Raw genomic sequence first — 22,725 nt, 5'->3', positions numbered from 1 at the left:
GGAGAGATAGCAGCAGCCAGAAGAGCTAAGGGCGCTGTCCTTTGGCTCCACAGTGCCCAAGGTGAAATTCTCCAGTGTTATGTCCTAAAAATCGAAACCTGACTATTTTCTGTCCAAAGACTGACAGCCCAGACTGATTATCTGCCTTCTGACCCTCATGAACTGGCATTCCAAGGTACAACGAAAATATCATCGCTGTAAAGTATAAAAAGTACAGTGATGTTGTCTGCTGTTTATAGAGCTGCTCAAAAGTTCTGCAACAAGAAGCAACACAGGTCCTTCAGGGTGTGTAACCTGCTCTGCTGCTCACACAGCACCTGTATCTGCCACATCCACAATGCAGCCCTGGCACAATCACAAGAATCAGAGCGAGGTAGGTTTCTTCAGAATTACCAGGTTTTCAGTCAAGTTTTTAGTCTGTAGAGCTGGCAGCCCCTAGGAAATCCATCACAGCCTCTGCTCCCTTGAAGGACACCACATAACTTCTGATTTTCACATACATAAATAAATATCATAGGAGTTTCTGCTATTCTTAGCTGTCAAAAGCAGCACCTAACCATCTCTGACTGACACCTGAATCAATCACTCTGAAAAAGTTTAAAAGTCTAGATAAAATAAGTACGATGAGTGCTTGTTTGCTCAACGGTAATAAGTCATCATTTCATCACAAACACTTGAAATGCCTAAAGTAGAAAAATATTTCAATACTGCATCAGGCTTGGGAATTTAATTCCCTTTTTTTATTTCACAGCTTTATAAGTGAGTCTAGCAGTTAAGCCAGTTATCAGTAAGTCAAACTTCCCCATTTTCTGACCGTAGTACAGGTCTCATCTAATTTTTTTCTGTGTGATACAAGATGAGAATAATGGAGACATTAGTGATCCATTAACAATAAATTAATGAAAATACTAAGTTTGAGAATCACCCTTGAAGGATAGTGTAATTCCCTTCCTGATAGCATTCTACCCTGGGAAAAACGTGCTTTTACAAAAATTTAATAATAATTAGTAGCTTCTATTTACAACTTCTTTTCAATCAAGAATCAAAGTAATTTAGTCAAATACATTGGAAAAATTTAACTATTACATTTTAAGTAAACCAACTTAATCTACACCGGAAGGTGAAGTTGTCATGCATATAAACATTTTGACTCATCTAATATTAATCAAGAATACATTTGAATGCATTATGCAGAGAGTAGAAAACGGGCAAGAACATATTTTTAAAAAGGGTAAAAGACAAGGTGAAGTCAAGATCCCAAGCAAGTCCCAGAAGGCACCCACAGCATGGACCCACCACCAAAGTTGTCTGTAGAGCATAAAAATACTGACATATTCTTTTTATCAAGGTAACAGAGTGTGCTCTGTTTGCTATGTGTGGTAAGAAAAACCCAGTACGAGAGAAAAGCTACAACAAAAACTTTAAATTATACAGTAAATAACACAAATTCAGGAAAGTTTGGTTGCATGTTTTTGTTCAAACATCATTTTAATGCATTAATGTATTTTCACATGTTACTTTGGATAAATTAACAGCCGTTTGCAAAGACCTAGCATAGCTCTAACAATCACAGAAACTACTGATAACACTCACAAATGCTTTAGGTAGCAGTTTCTTCTCTTGTATGCCTTCAAGGATTGACACATATACTACAATAAAAGGTTTATCTTCACGCAGTTGAGAATAAGGTAAAGATTAGAGGGAATTCAGAGGTACTTAATTAAAGCAGTTACCCTGACAACATCAAGCAACAGTAAACATTACAGTACAATACAATAACTAGCTTCTTATAGTTATCCATTTGTCTAGACATGCTCTGTTTCTGTGAACTCATGCTCATTTTCAAAACTGCTATTATAAATCTTTCTCACATGAAGTCCCAGATCCTTGCATAATTCCTCTGATTTCAGTGGAATTAACACCAGGTGGAGATCTGGGCCAAAGAGTCAAAATTCTAAAAGCTTCTTGGCACTAGATGGAGATTTCTCTCAGCTTTGTCCTTGGAGTTTCTCGGCTTGTACTCCTAGCCCCTTAAAGTCTTCTGTAGTTTGCTGAAAATCCAGATCTGGGAAGTAAAAGGTGCTCTCATTAGCTCCTTTCTCACTCCTTCCTCTGCTGTCTTTGGCCTTGCCTGCAAACACCTAATTTCATGCTGACTTCTTGGACTCTTCCTTCAGCATTTACCTCCTCTTCAAATCAGAAGTCATACCTGGCCTAACTCAAAAAAAAAGTAAATAACATTTTATGTCCAATTGCCAAAGTAGGTGACTTAGAGCAGGAGCTGGTTTACGGTTTTCCACATATTTAATTCATCCTATGTCTTACACACACACACAAATATCCAAAATATCTTTCAAAGGACAGAAAGCAGCTCTACACAGACAAGGGAATCTTTCCCTTCCAGATCACCAGCCTAGTAAATTGATGGATATACAAAGCTGGAAATGTTCATGCAAGTACAACTCCAACTATTGACAGCAAGCCACTGCTTGTAACAAGGGTTTTCAGCAGTTTTAAACAAATCAATGATATTATTCTCTAGGCCAGTTCAGTTTTTTCTTCAGACCTCTTACTAAGAGTTTTATATCCAGGAAGCATTTCAAGGATGTTTTTGTGAGGAGTACACTTGAAAGGGTACTGAAAACCCTTTCTGACATAAGGAATAACCTTTGTAAATTTTCCAAACAGGAAGACTCGGGGTAAGAATTCTGTAGTGTTGAAATGTTTACAGTGGTTTTTAGGTAGCTTTTCAAGTTAGCATCTCATACTTCCCCATAGCTTTTAGTGAGTAATAAGACCCGGTTATTTGCCATGCATTTTATAGTAATTTCTCCCTCTACAGTTGGACCCTGGATGTCTGTATTATAGTTATATGGCACAAAGGAACTGAATTTTTTAATTAAAGTGAGAAAGATGCTTGTTTAATTACACTACAGACAATATGCTATTAGTCTAAAAAATTTTTTTAAATATTTTTGCCCTACAAAGTGCAGGAAATATTAGCTCACTACTACTTCTCCCGTGTTTATAAAAGAATTATGCAGTGACAAATACAAGTTCTCAGGCAGAAGGATATAACAAATTATTAAAGAGTTGTGGTTTTCCCCCAACTTTGTTCTTTCCAGTTATAGTAGATTTTAACATATTGGTCAAAGTTGCTGAGAATCCTTGGTTTTTCTCATGTAGAGATGCCAGTAGAGCAAAAGCTCCACCCAAATACTATTAGGCTAGGTAGACTGTCACATTTTCATTAGCCATCTCTATGTATAATTGTCAAGCAAAAAAAACCCAGAAAAGGACAGCAGCCCTGGTCCTTGCACTTTTCTAAAATATTTATGATCTGGGTATCTAGACAACTATTTCTAACAAAAAAAATTATATTACTTTTTTCTGGATATTACAAATCCTTCTGACTGCATCTCCCATAATAAGAGTTCATGGTTTAAACTGTTAGCCCAGGGGAGTCAATAAGATGCAAAGTTCCGTACAGAGCTTTAATAAACCTACAGGGCAGAGGGACTGAGGAGTTATGAGTTCCAGCCATGTCCCTTATTATATAAGGCTACAACTAATATTGCTTCTTGCTTATAGCTCAGAAATACTGCACGCAAAATTACTGAAATAAAATAAGAAAAAATTTAAGAATATTAATGCTGAGATAATGAAATAATTTTCACAGGAAATACATGGTCCAGCTGCAAGTGTACAAGTGTCTTAATCATTATATTAGCAAGAATAAATCTCACTAGCACTTCCAGAGCTTGCTTTCATTCACATATGTTCTTCTAACCTTTACCCTACCCATCATGCTGCAATTACTTTGATCCTCCAGCCAAGAGGAGTCCAAACCTTTTGGATGGAAAGGGCATTAAAAAATTTTTTTTTTGCCTTCTACAGTGGAATTGATGATTTCCTATATCCTTCTCCTTAAAAAGAGTTTGCACGGCATGAAAAATTTTATAAACACATCAAATTCAAGTTGCACTAGTAAAAAGAATTTAAACCACACTATTTTGATATTTTGACTGTTTCTAAAGTAATCTACAGTTATTTGCTGAGAAAAAAAAATTTAAAACAAGACAAAAAAATTAAGACCACAAACAAACAAATCCAACAAATAAACAAACAAACAGAATCACAGAAAGAAAATACCTCCCACAACCCAAAAGACTAAGAACATTACAAATTTCTGAGTTAAGAACCAGGTCTTCAAAGTGAGAATGAGGTAGACCCAAGAAACAGAAGGGCAGACTTCAAACAGTTCTGTTCTCTAATAAAGTTTTACTTAGAAAACAATCTTCTTCACTGTAAGCATCAACATACCTTTGTACCATGCTTCTGCCTCCTTTTCAGTCTCCATTTGCTTCTTTCAATGCCTGGACTATTTCACTTCAATAAAAGCAGTAAGATTTTGGAAGTGAGAAAATATACAAAAACTGGTCAGGTGTGTCACTTTGTCTCTTGCCACGGACTATCTTACTACTCCTTACTAAACCTACTCTGTACTACCCACTTTCTTACTACAGACATCAAATAGCAGAAAATATTAGGCATCAATCCTGAGTCTTATCTATCTGTCACTCAATAGGTAAGCACCTTGTTCCTCAGTATTTCCTTTTCCAGCTGATGTACTCGTTTTCAGATAAATTCTGCTTGGGAGGCGGACTAACTCTGCAACTTAGTTTCAAACTTCATTCTATCTAAGAATGACTTTTTCAAATTTTTTTTATAAAACACAGAGCTCCAAACTAATCTTAGCAAGCAAACCCCAAGACAATTCAGACATGAAATTCTGTGACTACGCTATGTCATCATAGATCTTCAATCCTCAGAAAATGTCGTTTCTCAGGTACCCAGAGAGGAAGGATTTGTCTAGTAAGTTTCAATATACCTTTCTACTTTTCTATACTTACTTTTTGTCTTGTTGTATTCATACTTTACTGGCTTCCAAGCTTCTAGCCTTTTTCTCCCTATTGCAGAAGAAGATGCAGTCTTTGTACCTTCTTCCAATTCAAGAAATTTAAACATATTCAAGGAATTCTTTTCCTAAACAGGTTTAATTTCATTTTAAAGCTGATCCCTGTTAGAATATCAGCAGAAATTTAGAATATTTATTTGATCTAGACTTTGAAAAAAGCCACAAGAAAAAGCTTTCTTGTGTTACATCTCAGACCTTGCAGAGGGTAATGCAAATTTTACCTGTGTATAATACGACCAGTTGCATCTTGTCTGGTTTACCTTGTAGGTTCCTCTACAAGAAATCAAATGTTCTTATATCCCTTTATATATGCTGCTATATACTTGGGCAACATCAACATTCCTTGAATATATTACACTTGAAATGCCGTAGTACTGCATTTTTGGTGGCCACTGGTGTGTGCCAAGTTTGGTACCTTTAATTCAAACAGTTTTGGCTCTAAAAAATCTACACAATCTCATGGCCAGAAATAACCATTATTCTCCAGTATGAGCACTTTCTAATTTGTTACATGTAACCCAATGACCCAAAAGGTCAGATCCTTCATTCTAATTACAAGGTAGAAGCCCTAAGCCTCCTTTAAAAATCATTTAGAGACCATTTAGATAACTCACCTGTTAGGTCATTTCATTCCAACCATTTGCTTTTCAAGGGTCTATTTCAGGTGCAATTGAAGGCTTCGTAACTCTTTTGGGTCTTTTTGTCCACCTTAAGAAAGTTTTATTATTGTAAATATCCCTTAATAGAAAGTTTTTGACCAAGCTCTGGGTTAGTTATTTGGGTTAGTTATTTGTTTCTTCTGAAAACCTGATTAATGTACTGGTCCAGTTTCTCAGTTTCTGCAAATTGTCACTTGTACTGAGTACAACAGAGTTAAAACACTTCTCTCCATCTAAGAAACTTCCCTGTGTTCTTGTAAATGGGAAAATTCATCATTAAGTTCACCACAATAAAAATAGAAAAAGCTTTTTTAGTAAGTATTAAACTACAGCAGCAACAAAAAGAACAGTATCAGATCACTTCCTGTTCAAAAATATCAGGTTCCATCAAGCACCTCTTCAACCAGATTTCAATTTCATATCACAGTCTCTAGGTCAATATCTGCAGTAGCTTAATACAGATATTTGTGAGAAAGATTGCTATTTGCTTTTTAAAATATTTTTACAAATTGCTGTGCCCTGGGGACAAAACCAAAACCCAAACTAAAACAAACTAAACACAAAAAACAAAAACAAACAAAAAGATTGCCACTGCTATAACTCCAGATATCCTTTTGCGTATGGTAAAAGGTCTAATTTCTATTACAAAGACATTTTCCTATTTTTATTAAGCTTGTACAATCTCTTCTGGACTTCATGAAAAAACATCAATACCTCAACTTTTTCTCAGTTACTACTCTTAAAGCTCTTGCTTTTTGAGTGGAAAAAATAGCTTAAAAATCGCAGTTAATTTGGAACACCTTACATAGCCCACATTTGGTTCAAATTAGAAATAGACAGGAAAACAACCTGTTTTCTTTTCTTAAGCATAAAGAATCCTAAAAGCAGAAAGACAAAAGGGATGTACAAGTTTGGGGGAAAGACAAAATAAAGCTTTGAAGAGAAGTGAATACACAGAATCAAGAAAATGTATAAGAGATTATTGACAGGGTCCCACAATACTATACACTAATATGGGAAAATTAACTGGTGCAACAGGACAACTTCTGTTTCACATATTTTTCAAACACTTTGCTCTTAGTGGATTAAGTTGCTTTGGCGAAAACAAGGCAGGGGGCAGTGCAGAGGGAATAACAGTTCTACCAAGCCTACTTGTAGGTACCTAGGTGAATTTAACAGCTGACTCTTAACTAAATGCTGGAGACTCTACATGCACACTTTGTATCGATTGGAAGAGAATTTCTTCCTGAAGACTGCGAAAATATTTTTTGCAGTTTTATTCTGAAGAGTAAAAAGGCAAGAAAAGAAGAATGAGAAAGTGAATGAAAATGGAAAGAAACAAAAGGTTTTCATAGAGAGGAGAGAGTTAATTTTTTAAATATTCTTAGGATCATTAAATTATTCAGGGTTCTCAAAGATGTGGAAGTCAACTCAACATAGAAAACAAAAAATATCCATGCTCCACTAAAAGTATCCATCAAACAAAATTTTCTTTCTTTGCTTGGGAAGGAAGAACAAGTTGCAACAGAACTTTTCAGGGTCTTCTTCCAACCACCCCAATATTTGTCCTTTTATCAGTTCCCACATTTTATGTATGAAGTAGAACAAAAGGCAAAGTATGTGCCAGAACTAACCAAAATTTAACTAGGCTTGAGAGGAGAATTAAAGCTAATCTCAATCCTTTATTATGTATCCTTTATTATGTAACTGAGTTACACTTAAGGGTCAATTTACTTCCAATGTAAACACATGTCCTGAAGTGTCTGAAAATTACTGCCCCAACAGGAAAATACAGCATCTTTTCCATTTCTTCTTAGGCTGCCCAGAGTGCCGTCATAGTTCCTGCTGTCTGGTACTTTAAGATTTGGGACTGTAACAATGCACCAGAGGGGAGATGCAAGTCTGGTGGGAATGGAAGGAAGATAACTACTGTCATTCTCTTCCCATCATAGACCTTAATTCTGGGAGGAAAAAAGTCATATCCTGTTGCTGCCTGTTCTGAGCTTCCCCTCCCCCCTCCCAAAGACATGTGCTCCGAGCTCCTTTGTTCCAAGCGCGGGCAAAGCCAAATGTAACTCAGACTCTTCAGCAGTGTCTGATTGGCCGGTCACCCCGGGTCCGCCCCCAGTCCTCCCCTTTCCCCTTCTCCTAATAAAAGATGGTCGAGGGGAGGCTACGCCCTCTCACTCAGCTCAGCGACTTTCCTGTGAACATCTCTGGTTGTCTGTCTCATTTGAAAGCTTCTAACTGCAGGGAATTGAGCGAGCGGGGAGCTCTATTTCTCCCTCTTTGCTTCTGCTGATGGTATTTGCTCTGCAGCTGATTCAGGTACCGATTTTAGAGCTACTAAAGTGCTAGATCACCCTTACTACCTCTCAAGGCTGCTCGAGGTTTTCTAAGGCATTGAAATACAAGCGCTAGCTGGTATAAAGCTGAAAAGATACCTCCACAATATCCTGTGACAGGCAGTAGGATGTAGCAAAACGTTGCAGAGGTGACAACACTTGCAGTTGCCAGCTCTGCTTTGTCCCACATTCCTTGTTGTGGAGTCAAGGAAACAATATGGAGAATCTGCAAAATTCACGTGTGGAAGCAGAAGACAAAAACACTGCAGAAAACCGTGGGATCTCCTCTGATGCCTGATGTGGTAGAACAAGATAATTTTTTATTCTTCTGCTGAGTCAGTTAGGCACTAAAAAATATTTTGGACACATTATCTTTATAAATTCATCAATCTGTTCTGAGAAAAAAAAGTGACTAGGGAAACAAGCACCCTGAAGAAAAAGCAGTACTGCCTCATCAACAGAGTAGTTCAGTGGTTTAGATCTTTGCTGCTGAGGCACTACCAAAATTCGTTCCTTTCCCTGAGCTGTGGTGACCTGATCCAAGCTTCCTGCTGTGCTGAAAACTGCCTGAGCTGCCAGAGTAATGCTCAGCTCTTCTCTCCACTTCCTGAAGTGGCAGTCCTTCTCAGGACATAATTTAGAACTGAGAGAACATCTTTTTCAGTCACTCTTCTGCTTTTTCAGTGGGGAAAAATATCACTTCAGAGATGATTGCTGGTATCTCATGGGTTTATTGTTTATGCCAAAGAGAAAATTAACAAGAGATGCAGAGCACCCTTGGCATAGACTGTGCAACGGCCTGATTGCTAGGGCATCCTTTGGGGACTTAAAATCTGCTCAGACAGAAGGAACTTGGCTCTCCAACAACCTGGCTAAGAGCCCTAGAGACAGGGCTTCCAGAAGAAATGATCTTGAATTTTCTAACAGTATTTTAAAACTACTCTTTCATTTCTTTTTCTTTCCAAATGTCTGCAAATGAAGTGTTTGCTTTCATATTGAATAGAACATTTTGACAAGACAAACCCAAATAATTTAGTTTTAATTCTTGGTTTGGTTGCCAGACTGCCAAAAACACTAATGACTTACACAGCCTTACAATTCAGAAAATACCATTTATAGGTACTTTACTAATATCAACTAGATGTGTGTTGCTTCTTTTCTTGTATGGTTTTGTTACTGGAAGCAAAAGTTTGACAGAGGGATTGGTGAATCTTTTTTCCAGCTTTTAAAATTAGACAGGGCAGCATATTGGAAAATTCAACATGCTTCATCAACAAAGAAAGTGATTCTCTAAAGAAGATTATAAGCAGAAACCTGGCAAATTTCGGCATTTTTTCCATGAAGACATGTAAGTATATCCAATTTGGTTATGCTGCTGCCTTTTACAAACTATAGTGAAATGAAAGTTCTCAAACATATCATGTCTTGCACAGCCTTGTCTGCTATTGGGTGGCTGTCTACACTATTTAGTTTATTTCCATTAAATCTGAACCATTATTATTTTTGTTTCCTTACCTATTTTGCCACGTTAACAGAAGAAATGACCGGAGTCTACATTGACTTATTGTCTATTGACATTCACTTCTTGACTTCGTTCATCTCCTGAGAAACCTCAAACTTTTGGGAGGGTAATGCTACCATTTTAGCAATTAACAGTGCTTAAGATGGGAAAATCACAAGGGGGGCAAAAATTGAATAGATTTTCTTCTTAAATGCTGAAATCTGAAACAGTTTTATTTTGCCTTTTTCCAAGCTCTATTCCAGGAGAAAAAGAACGGGAGAATGATTATTCAGCAAAGTATGATCTATATCATTCACTGCCTGAGAGGATCTCATGTAATCTGATTCGACATAATTGCACATTCTGAGTAGGACTCACACTATCATAAATATTTATGTCAATTGGAAATGGCCTATCCCTCCCTAGAAATTACTGGACATTGTTAATTATCATCACGGAGTAAATCAGAAGGGAAGAAAGACATGGACTCATCTCTCCTAAGCCAACCAGCTGAAGTCAAATTCAATCTTAGCAGCTCCAATAGCATAAACCTGCACAACGCAAGTTTTACCTGACTCACAGCTCTTTATGGATCAAATAACACCATACTGCACAGCTACTTCAAAGCAATCTGAAAGTAAAATGGATATAAATTTAATCAATTACAGCAGGACCTAGTTTCTTTGATAATGTTCACAAATGGCTTGTCAAGGGGTACAGAGCTGAGGAAAATGTGTATATGGATATAACCTGCAGTTATATACCTCAAAAAGTCAAATAGGTCTATTTTCAGACAGCAGCACAAACTATTCATCCAAGTACTGTAATTCAAGACAGGAATTGATTCAGCTGTCCGTAAATTTCGAAATGGAAAATACCCGTTATGGTAAGTATGTAGTTCAGTGTACTTACTGTGTCTATGAACTTACTAAGCACTAACTGTCAAGTACTTACAAGGTTAAAAAAAAAGAGAACTTGGGTTTCATGTTAAAGTACTTAATTTCTTTCCCAAATTAGTTCTCTTCTGGAAGATAATGCCTGATAGTTATCCATGTAATACTTTCATTATCATAGAACGGAGAATAACTGCATTAGGCGCAAAAGAGATGTGAACTGTAAAGGTCGCTTTCCAGATAATGCAATTCATCAAGGGGACTGAGAAGGTAGTGGGCAAAATTCACAATGAGCATCAATTTCTTTCCTTCACTTTCCTCCACCACAATTTTAGTGGAGAGAAAAAAGTCAGACTCACAAATTCAAAAGAGGTTTTCAGCTGCCAAAGTGAATTTGCTCCACCACTGTATCTTTTGAATAGGCTTTTAGTACAGCTATGAACAGAAGACGATAACCATCAAGGTCTGAATGATGAAAGAAAACTCCTATATTCTTTTGATTTCTGCTAATATATACCCAATTCATTATTTTTACAAGGAAAATCAAGTTCTCCACTTCTTTACACAAGTTTCTTTTCCATTAACAACATGAGTATAATATCTTCCCTGTATTTTACTTTATACACCATCCTTCATCTCAGAACATTTTAAACAGTTATTGTTTGCATTTTATACATAATGAAATTAAAATACAGGAAGGCTAAGGACCAGTTTCTCTGTTGTGTGCAAGCCTGAACCATCTCAGAGAAGAAAAAATTTTGGCTGAAACAAGATTATTCCCAGATCACCCATGCTGCTTTCCTTGCAAACCAATGAAGCAAGGGGAATAGGAAAATCCACCAATTTACAGTTTCTTTTTTTGATAAAAATATATTTACATGACACTGTCCTCTTTTGACATAGAGAACTGCAGACACTGTAGTCGACCCTCATTTGAATCATACCCACATAAACATTTCTCTTTCTGCCAATACAAACAAAGTCCTAGCCTTGCTCAAAATAAGCTGTTTTCTTCTGTAGTAGGGATTTCTACTGAGAGCTAAATACAAAATCTCAGCATTTGTATTCATTTGATTCGTCCACTTTACCAGTCAAACTGAGAAGTCTGGAACACACTGGCAGTATTTCCACACCATCCCTGCTTTTTCACTTCTGTTCTCTATCTTGGCAGATCTTTGCTGGATAGTAGTAGACAGCGTCACTTTGCCTAGTCCTCTACTAAATAGCAATTTTAGCACAGTTTTAGCACAGGCATAAGAGACCTTTCTTTTTTTGGTGAACATCCTCAGAGAGGTAAACTCTGTCATCACTATTTTGCTTAATTATTAAATCTTTAAAATATGTTTTTCCAGAACTACCAGCACAACATGCAAGCACCTGAGAAAAGAAATTTGTCAATACACCACCCTTAACAGGAAAAGGGGGAGTCCATTTTAGGATGCTTCTGTGCTTTATGGCAGGTGGAAGAGTAGCCAAGAATTTTTAATAGCACTAATCTAGCTCACAGGCTTGACTACGTAATGAAAGCCTTGAACCAGCCATAAGAAAAATGTATTCCAAAAAGTGTTATTAATGTATACTAATCCTTACCCACTCCTTCCCAGAAGAACAAACTTTCTCTGGTTTTATTATGCCCGTTATGTTGTGAGGCAGATAATTTAACGTCTTGATACAAATACAAAAATATATGAAAGGAGATATTAAATATTTCTAAGCACAGGGATGGTCCAGCACTAGCAAATATTGCATATAACGAAATTCAGAAGTAATGACAGGAGATTCTTCCTTAAAATATATCTATTCTCAACTGTTCCTATTTCCCATAGGAGAAGATAGTTTTCAAACAACTACAAACCTGACTTAACCACCAAATCATAATAATTTAGTAGTATTAGCGCTTTTTTTTTAATGCATGGCTAAATGCTGCAAAGCAAATGAAATTGCCTTAGAGACATCTGAGACCAAATGCTGAGCAATTTTATGGACACGTGCTGTTAAAATATACTTGGCTTATATGCCAAGCATTCAGCTGCTCTCTATTCTGTAACAGAATGGACCAAGGATCTGGCTCACATTTTTATTTCTGCACAAAGTGCTTCCTAACACAACACAACACAACAAGTGCCTTTGGCATTTCATGTTAATGCTAATCGACAGCTAACAGTTTTCCATGAACCTCACAGAGAAGAGAGTTGCTGGTTTTCATGAGAATTGCACTCTGATCATCACCTGGCAGTATATACAAACTGGTTACAGGGACTCTTGAAGAAGGGCTTTGCACATGTCAAAGTTGCTTTATTTTCTGGGAATCTTCAATGTATCAGATATTCATATATTCATGAAGCACTACTCATGGTTAACTCAGGAGAGCTGGTGAGGCAGTCAAATATTTGAAATTAGTATGAAAAGCTTAAAAATTTTCTAAACTCCTCAATCAAAACAAAAACCCCTAAAATCTTCCATTTCTACAAAGTATTGGTGTGGGATTTTCACTCATTCAATCTGTTGTTGGTGTTGGGCTGGGAGAACTCACTTTAGATTTAATTTCTCTTCAGGCAAGAGCTAATATGGTATTTGAATGCTTTGGTGTGTTCAGAATAGCTTTGTTATGGACTGAAATCCATCTGAATTCTGCTTGAAATGGATAGTCAACTTAGTGGATTAGTTGAGAAGGTAATGAAAACCTTTATAAATCAGTAGTCAGTAGACTATCTAACAGATCACACGAGCTTTTTGATCCGCCTCTAATTCATTAAAGCTACAGTAAATCCCACCGAATTCGGCTACAGTTAGCTCTATGTAAACGCTAATGAAGTAGAGAAAATTAGCAAAAAATTTTCCAGAACGAGATACCTACAAAATGCTAATGTGTTTTGTTTCTGTATTTTCCCAGAATTGACAAGAGATGGAGGTGATAAGTCCTTTCTTTTACCTGAACAGTGTGCTTAAGCACAGGCAGCTCTTATGGAGACCCATATTTGAAAATAAATCGGTAAACAAATTTGGCTGAACATTTATTCCTATATAAAACATGTATGACTGTTTCTAAATACAGCCCAGGCCCTATTAGAACCAAAATCCATGATCCAAAGCCCATTAAAATCAAAGGAATGACTCCCATTAATATCAATGGCTATTAGACAAGGCCACAGGCAGGGAAAATCCCCACTGAAAACAGTGGGAGCTCTGCCTGCATAAACTCCCCTTGGAAGCTGCTAGTGCTTTTTCTTCTTTCATTTCTTCATTAATATTTTATAAACAAAACTCCCTAAACTTAGAACTTGTACATATAATATTATGCAACATTTTTGTTAGAATCTTGCTGGTCTTAGCAGACCTTTTTTGTACATATTTCTATGTCACTTCAAGAGCAATTTGAAGATAGAATCTCCTTTTGGAAGCAAATGCTGTGGTTTGTCTTGACATTGTCGCTACACGGAAGGTTTGGTGGACTAGAAAAAGCTGTTAATTTAAGTTAATTTACCCATTAAGATGTCAATCTAAGTACAGTTTTTACCCCCTTTCTGACAGAAGAAAGTAGCCTTTCTTTCAGAGTTTACTAAAATGAAACACTTTTTCTTATTTCTATGCACAAGAAACATAATACACTAAGCATGCTTTTTAACTGAGTTTAGTTAAGTGTACTGGGAGATTCTGTTAAATGTCATTTGAAGTGTCTGCCTCAGAATTACAATGGTTTTCCAGGGCTAATATTGCAGCTTTTCACAAGACACTGTGCAATTAACGGCACACAGAAGTAAACTGATAAACAGGCTTTTGTCATCTGAATGCAGTTTTTCATGTCACAGACAGCCAAATGCTATTTTTAGGTACAGAGATGTTTTAAATTTCTTTATGAATTGTGGAACATAAAGCTCCTTCAGATGCATTTATTACAACATACATGTGGGAATGCTTATGCTTTCTATTGAGAGACAGCAAAAAAAGATTTTAGGCATTACCTAGTTAATTGTTATTGATTCCCATGTAACCATTTCCTTTATTGACACAATTAGAGCTTTCTGCAAACAGTTTGAAATATTAGTTTCACAGTTATGAAAGTCCACAGCTCTTCTTTTATCATTTTTCCATAGACTTCTAAGAAACAGAATGTTTAGCAAACATGAGAAAAAACTCACCACACCAAAAAATTGAAAAAATATAGAAATCATGTGAAAAAGCTAGAAAATATGTTAACTGAACAATAAATAAATGCAATACAAAGCTACATGGTGACAAGGAAAACTAAATGCATAATATCCAGACCTTTAGTAGGCCTTTTTCTACCTCTGAGGTTAAGTCCTGGCACTGATGACTTGTGAGCAAGATGAAGTGGAAGTGGGGAAACCTTTAACATGTGAGGCTATAACTATTTCAATCAAAGCTATTGACTATCCCCAAAAATCAAATTAGTGATCATGCAAGAGGCATTTATAGGCAGTATTTTTTGACAAAACACCCGACAAAACTTAACTGTGTCTGAGACAGATAGAAGAGAAAGAGAGTAAGAGAAAATATTAAATACAAAAAAAATTAAAATGGCGAATGAATGATAGAGGAAAACAGTGAGAAGCAGGATATAGACCTCTTTCCATTCCTAGGGCAAATATTTATATTTCTGCTTTCAACTTCATTAATGCCTAAGATGATCTAACAGGAAAGCTGAGCTTAACTTTCCAATACTGGTCATGCATAAGCAAAACTTACACTCTAAATATGAAAAATCAACTTGAAAATTTACAGTACTGCTCTGTGCAGAATTCCCATCAGATTTTTTCAACTGTGCAAATATATAAATATAGTACAATTTTGCACAGTTACAAATCTTTTTTTTTTTTCTTTCAGGATTGTTACTGATTCAAAAAGGAGCTTATAAATAGGAGCTATTCATATTGATTTAAACCAGAGGTGAATACTCAGTGAGAACAGGGCTATGTTCTAAACTCTTTGTACCACTTTATAGAAGAGAGGGATGGAAAATTATGGTCTCAGTCTATCGGAGCATCAGCAGCTTACTTGAAAGCCTTTTGATATCTCCCACTCAGTACAAGATATATTACACTCAAAACTTGATGGTGGCAGCCGTGAAAGCTATGCCAAATTTGTCCAGGCTTCAGAAGCACTATAATTCCGCTTTTTTGCTGTGTTTTTTTTACCCAGGTAAGATTTCCAGAAAGAAAAGGAAATGGTATGCCTAGGATAAATTTGATATACTGCAGTTTTAATTACACCAGCAAAATTTGGTCCCACTGGGGAATGCAATCTTCAGTCTTGCTTCTGTCGCTCTTTGTTCTACTGAGTTAATGGATGAATCATAACAAGAGTGCAACTTTTCACACAGCTTGTGTAAACTCAAGTCCCAGACTTCAGATGCATCACAAGTGTACCTGCTCTGAAGTATCTTGACCTTTTAAAATGGAACAAGAATATATTTGAAAAGTGAGTTCCAGATAAGTTAGTGCCATTTGCTTTGAGGAAAAGTGAGGAAATCTGGACTCACAAGAGAAAGAATGAAATTTATAAGCAACCATATTCACTCAGATGGGTCAGTGACAAAGCTGATTAAATAAAGTTCATTGTCAAAGCATGAGGGATCACTCAAATCCCATCAATATTGCTACCACCATCTTTTTGTACCTGGATATCATTTACAAATTCTGTGACTAATTTATAGAGACAGGATGAATATTCACTGCAACCTCTGAATATTCCTCATTGTTCACATTGTGTTTGATAACATACATCTTGACACAGATGAATATAGACTCTGCACAGTAAGAAAAACAACCATGCTTATTGTCAGGAGAATAAGCCTTATACTCTAGCTTTTGCGTTATTATAAGAAGTGTCAGAAAGGTTAATCCAATTCCACACTATAGGATTCCCTCAAGACTCAAAAGCAGAACTTAAAAATGTATAATCTGGTCTCCTGTGTCTCTTAATCCTCTGCACCAATGATTAGTTCCTGTTTAGGTTAGCAAATAAAAAAAAGATTAAATGAAGGTTAAAGGTTCTCTAAGCCTGTTTCCTTTTTTTTATTATTATTACTAATAATCATTATGCTAACAAAACTTAAGTAGGGTTTTAGAGCAGCAACTGGAAATCTCCTTCTTATGATGGAATAGTGTGTTCCTTGGATACACAAAATGCATTAGGCACAGATTCAAATAAAATCAAAGCTGGTGGGTTACAAAGGTCAAACAAATTAAGCTTTCTCTTAGATTTGCATCACCATCTGAGCCCAATAACATGCTTCTTAATTGAATAGTAAGCACTGTCAGTCAACCTCAACCAAAGCAGCTCTGATTATGTAATGGCTTTCAATTGTGATTATTTCAGTGTAGCATATGGAATATTTCACATCACACTTCGCTAGCTTTGCTACTGCTGACATCTTAATCTGAAGTGGAAGCTATTTAAAGTCCTCTGATCTCTCAATTGTTCTAAAATATGAGCTATTTAAATACATATTTCCCGAGAATTAATGCCTATCAGTTGCAATGACCAATTGTTTTCTGGGCCATCTGTAAGTTTATGGAAAAGTAGTTTTGCTGAAAATTTAAAGTCTGAAAATCCACCCCTCTTTTGTTTTTCATCTTTTAGGGCTGGTATATTACATTTCTGGTTCAATAATTGAACAATTTTATTTTGAACATTTGTGGAGTAACTTCTCTAAGACATTCATCTCTCAAAGCTCCGGAGAGTTACCTACACAAATATTTTTGTTATGTGTATTGATCTGCACACCTGTCCTTCTACATAAATATAAAGCCAAAGCTACATGAAAACATATACATAATTGACAAGATGGAAAATTATTGTATCATTACTGGAAGATTGTCCTTTTAATTATGTGTTCCCCCATTTGGGGCATAGAAATTTTGGGCTGGGTAGAAAAAGTACCTTTATGTTGCAGAGTACCGGATACATCATGAGCAATACCAGAAAATACAAGGTAATAGATATTACGTAGTAATTCCAGTAGAAATTACAGGTGTAATTCTGCCAGTTCTGCTGTGGCAGTGCATTATAATTTCCAGAAGGAGTAATAGGGTAATCTCTTTTCCAAGAAAAAAAAAAAAGGAAAAATCCTGACATAAACTAAAAGCCAAGATAAGGTCTGTTTTAACACTTTGATATTTGCATATCATTTGACCGATACCTGATGTATGACAGCTTCTACAAATCTTCCATGAAGTGGAATATGTAAAGATGCATTTTAAATTATACAAACCATACATTTCTATTCATGTATTATTCTTTATTTTAGAAAAATCACTTCAGTGCAGTGGTTTGGTTTTTTGTTTTTTATTTAATGATGATAGGTGATGTATCTGACAGAGAACGAAGCATTTGACATCCCACATAAAGGATTACTGAAATGATGTGCGTATCTCTTTCTTAGAGATCTTTATAAAAGCCAAACACTCCTATACTTTTATTTTCTATGGCTCCATTTTAAAGATGTGCATAGCAGCATGGAAACAGTCCAAAAGCTCAGCTGCACTGGAATGCTTTTGATGTAAACTCTGCCATCAAAATGCATGAACTCACAAGGAACTGTGAGCTGATGAAAACAGGAACCACAATATATGAATGGTTTAGTTTACCTGTGTACTCTCCGGAGCTGGAAGCTGGTCTACTGCTCTTTCTAAGGGTGGGAAACAATATCATTTTCTCTGTAATTTCTTCCCCTTAACTCGTTCTAGCAGAGACTTTAAAGAAAAACAATCTGTTAAGGTCATAATGTTCACAAATCAATAAAAAAAACCCCAGATACTAGTCTCATTTCATTCAACAAACATTTTGCCAATGGCAGCAGCTGAAGTAGCGTATGAGTCAAAGATTTTAAAATGTTAATCTGGCATGCAGTCTACTCCATCTTCTTATGAAAAAACTGTAGTGTCCAAAGGGGATAAAACTATGTCTGGAATGAATACAAAGAACATATGACCATCAACCAAGTTTGCAAACAATACTCTTTTGTGTACGTCATTGAAAAGAGTGCAACTACTTCCCTTCTTGCATATGCAGAAGAGCAAGATAGAACCAAAAACTAAATCAAAATGTTGACCTTACTAGAAAATTTCCTGGTTTTGTCACTAAAAATTTAGTATTAGGTTTCTAATTAAAAAGAAAATCTCTGATTTGCTAACAAGCAGTAATATGCAACATAACTGATATCTTCCTGATCCACTGCTGAATATACTCAGAGTCCTAATTGCCTTTAACCTTAGCTTTAATGGTACACCAGCATTCCAAACAGCATGCAATTCCAATCTTTCAATCACTTTTCACTGAAAATAATATTTTTAAAAAACTTCATTGTCTTTCCCATATTAGGACTGAACTGCAATACTTTGTCCTTACTCTGTACAAACTGCAAACTCATCCTTTGCATCCTTTTCTTAGAGTTACTTCATGCCCCCTCAGTATCTCAGCACAATCTCTCTACTCTGTGAAAGAACACTTGCACTTACACAGAGATGTCTATGTACGATTTGAAAAAACTCATCTGTTCTCTCCTCAGAAAGCAATTTTCTTTATCCGTGAGCAAACATATTTCATCAGTTTTGGGGAGGTTTGATCACTGTTATTAATTCATGGCAAATGTCAAACAATGATATACTCTGGGGCCAGCACATCTCAATGCAAACTTGATGTGTATTATTGTGCTGCATGCAGCTGTAGTGACTGCAGAGGCACCTTTATGAGGAGAGGCTGGGGCTGCCCTGGGCGGAACCCAGATAATTCCAGCAGCTTCAGCTGGCCCACTGCAGGGCACAGCTGAGCTCTGCAGCCAAGGTGATGCTGTCTCTGGGAAAGTACATTTAGGAAAGGGAAAAAACGCACAAGAGGGGTAAAAAAATGAGAAAACAAGTGTGAGAATGAGCCCTGCAGGTACTAAGGTCAGAGAAAAAGGATCAGAGGAGGTGCTCCAGGCAGACATTCCTCTGCAGTCCATGGAGACAACCCATGCTGGAGCAGAGAAACAATGTGGGGCAAAGAAGGACTAGAGAGGATCTTTATGGATGGACTGAAGACCCCATTCACCACGTCCCATTCCCCATCCCCTTCTTTTTTCACCATCTATATCTCTTTTAATCAGTGATAAATTAAATTAATTTTCTCCAAGTGTAGCCTAGTTTGCCCATGACAGTAACTGGTGAATGATCTCCCTGTTTTTACACACAAACTTTTCCATCTTACTGCCTCTCCCCTGTCCTGCTGAGGAGAGGGAGGAAATAAACAACTGGGTGGGGGGCATCTGATAGTCAGCCAAAGTCAATTCATCACCATTATACATCAATAAAACCGGATGATCTTCAACTAAACCTGATCTTCAATTTCATTTTAATATCTTCGTTAATTTTGTCCAAATTCAGAAAAAGAAAATGAAATGCTCTCAGTATCTGCTACTTAAGCAGAATTACAAATTGGAATGGAAATTTCATCAGCTTCATTCTTTTTCTTCCAAAAAATATTTGTAAAAGCAAAAATTATGCAATTGTCAGTTTTTCATCTCACTTTCCTCTTTTCCAAAGCTATGTGAAGACACCCACACATCTGTGCCCTGATATTAAATCCAAACTGTTTCAGAGCAGGGATGGCGGGCATTTAGAAGCCCTGGGACACTTATGGAGCTCTGCCTACCACCCCTTGTCACTTGTGCTAATGGAGATTCAGCAGCACTTTCTCTGATTGGGACAAATGTATCAAAAAAGGCAGTTTACGCACAAGCCCTCCAAGCCATCTGCTGGCAGCACGGGTATTTTGTGCCCTCTGTGGATTTCCCCTCTTAGTGAGGGCATGGCCACTTTTCATTTCCCAAATCAATTAAAGCTGCAGGTCATGACAAGCTGAGAGGCAATCTAACAACTACTACTTTCATGGTTTTTCATAGATGAGCAAGTATCTCACTGTGGAAGATATGCTTAGAATTTTGGCTGCAAGGCAATTACATTAGGCCTCATGGCATTTGAAAGCATTGTTGAACCATATCTACCACCTATTTGTATGACTAAAAAGTGCTTGGATGCTCTTGAAAAAAGATTTGCTTACCTACAGCAATCATGCTAAGAACAATAAAGTATTTTCACATTGAATCAAGCAAATTTCATAGCCCAGAAAACATTAATGGGCAATGTTACCTGAATGTGTTGCATTTCATACTGCCATGTCCTTAATTTTTAGACACATTTTCCCAATCCATCACTTTGCAAACAAGATTTTGTTAACAACTTGCAGCCAATTGCTTATGTAAGACTTAACAATCATAAATATCTTCCCAACTGTGCAGCAGAGGGAAGCCCACATTAACAAACCCTGCTCTGCATGGAGCACTCTGATATTCAATCAGATGAATTAGTGGTTCAAAAAAGTTCACAAGGAAGACAGATGGCAGTCACTTAAGATTGCCTTATCACATTACATCCTCACAGACCTGTCTGCTGCATTCTCTCAATGTATGGCTAGCTGCAGGATTTCAATGGAACTCTCTTTTCAGAAAAATGCTCTTTCTGAATCTTTCCTAGTAGATTTTCCAGCATATGTGAAAATATGTAGCAGAACCTTCCTTCCTTTCTCCCCATGTTTTTTAATCACTTGTCCTTTTCCCACCTCTTGTCTCCATGCTTTTAGTTACCATTTCTCCTGTCTGCTTTTTAATAGGAGAAAATTGGGTGGGTGGAAGTAATTCCAGAATGAAGTGGAGAAAAATGTGAAAAAGGCAGTGATAATCAAGGTATGTTTCCTTTTTTCCACCTGAAAATGAGAAATTAGTTATTTCAGCTGTTCATGAGTATTTCCCCTCTTTTTTTTTTTTTTCAACACACAGCATTCAAGCCATTTCCTGTTTTCACAAATCATTGCTGGTTGTGATTCTCCATTTAATATGTACTCAATGAATTGAATGTGACTATTAAACATGTATGAGATCAAGCAGATGTTGTCAGATTGTCAGTCAGACAACTGTAGGTAAAAGGTCAGATAATGATTAGAGCTGAATTCAGTGTTTTCTGAATTCAATATGCAGTATTATAATATGCTTAGGTTTGGGGGGCTTGACAGGGTTTGAGGTCATTTCATTTGAGGATTTATTTGGTTTTTTTGTTTTGGGTGGGGTTTTTTAGCTGAAATTATAATGGAAGTAAAGAGAAGAAAAATATTTGGGGTGGTCTAGGTTTTAGGGAGATTTATTATTATTTTTATACTATAGGTTTCTGTCTTTATCCCTTTAAGGAATAAAATCATAAGCAGATGACATGTTGCTGCCCAAAAGCACCTAACAAACATATTGTCAGCAGCTGTATTGGAGAGCATATTTACAGGAAGAGAAAGACAGAGAAAGAAAAGGAAAAGGAAAAAAGGAAAAAGAAAATATAAAAAGATAGATAAAAAGATAAAAACATAAAAATATGAGAGAGACAGAAATAGAGAGAGAATGAGATGCCTTTCTCTGTTAACACAAGGCTAGGAAAGCTCTGCCCTTTTACAAAGTGTTTATGACTAATAAGTGAGCAGAAAGGTTTGAAAGTTTTATACACTTTGTCAAGCTCATCATCTGGAAGCACCTCAACAAAAGATTAAACAGACCAGGTTAAAGCAGAACATACATTCACCGTCTTTAGTTTTTTAAGGAACTAAATGTCCCTCTCACTTTCCAAAGGGAAGTTTTCTCATTTGTTGTTTCATCAACCTTTCCTCATACATGTCCCAGACAGGTTAATGGCGTCCCTGTTTATTTTTCCATGTAAATGGATATCCTTTTTATTTTTAAAACATATAAATTTCTCTATTACAGAGATTATCTTGTACTTACATAAACATGTAATGTATGGAGGCTACTATTTATGTCTGTATATACACACATGCAGACACAAACAAAACCACAGAGGAGCAATACTGAATGAGAGAGAGAGACAGAGAGCCAACCCATGGATAGATGAAGATACACTATTATCTTGACTCTTATGATGATAATACACAGTTACACTGGAGTTAAACAACTGAAAATCCCACTGATGTAATTTTCAGTCTGCACCTAAACTACAGCTTACGGAACCTGTGATACAGAGAGAAGGGACCCTACCCAATAGGAGCAGCGTGGGAAGCATGATGTCTGCATCAGCTAGAAAATTGAAATCTTAAGGAAAAAAAATCACTCTAATCTAGGGTTTGCTTGTTGTCTGGAACTTTTGTTTGTTAGATTTTTGATGTGGGTTTTCTTAGGGTTTGGCATTTTGGGGTTTTTTTATTCATAAGGAACAAATGGACTGCAGATACAGAGATTTTGTCCAGCACTGTCACATCATTTTCTTTGATGGTGCAGGAGAAATGGGATAGAGGT

General features: G+C 36.6%; 1 long non-coding RNA gene across 1 annotated transcript; it reads right to left on the bottom strand.

The window, feature by feature from the left end:
* Positions 1–1,296: 1,296 nt before the first annotated feature.
* Positions 1,297–5,832, bottom strand: LOC108448643. The gene is made up of 3 exons (XR_001864609.1): positions 5,593–5,832; positions 4,324–4,389; positions 1,297–2,214 (listed from the first exon to the last, which is right to left on the bottom strand). It is a non-coding gene; the product is annotated as an uncharacterized LOC108448643 (long non-coding RNA).
* Positions 5,833–22,725: the final 16,893 nt, after the last annotated feature.

Source organism: Corvus brachyrhynchos, unplaced genomic scaffold (assembly GCF_000691975.1).
Source record: "Corvus brachyrhynchos isolate BGI_N302 unplaced genomic scaffold, ASM69197v1 scaffold128, whole genome shotgun sequence".
Lineage (NCBI taxonomy): Eukaryota > Metazoa > Chordata > Aves > Passeriformes > Corvidae > Corvus > Corvus brachyrhynchos.
This window is presented reverse-complemented; position numbering and strand designations above follow the sequence as displayed.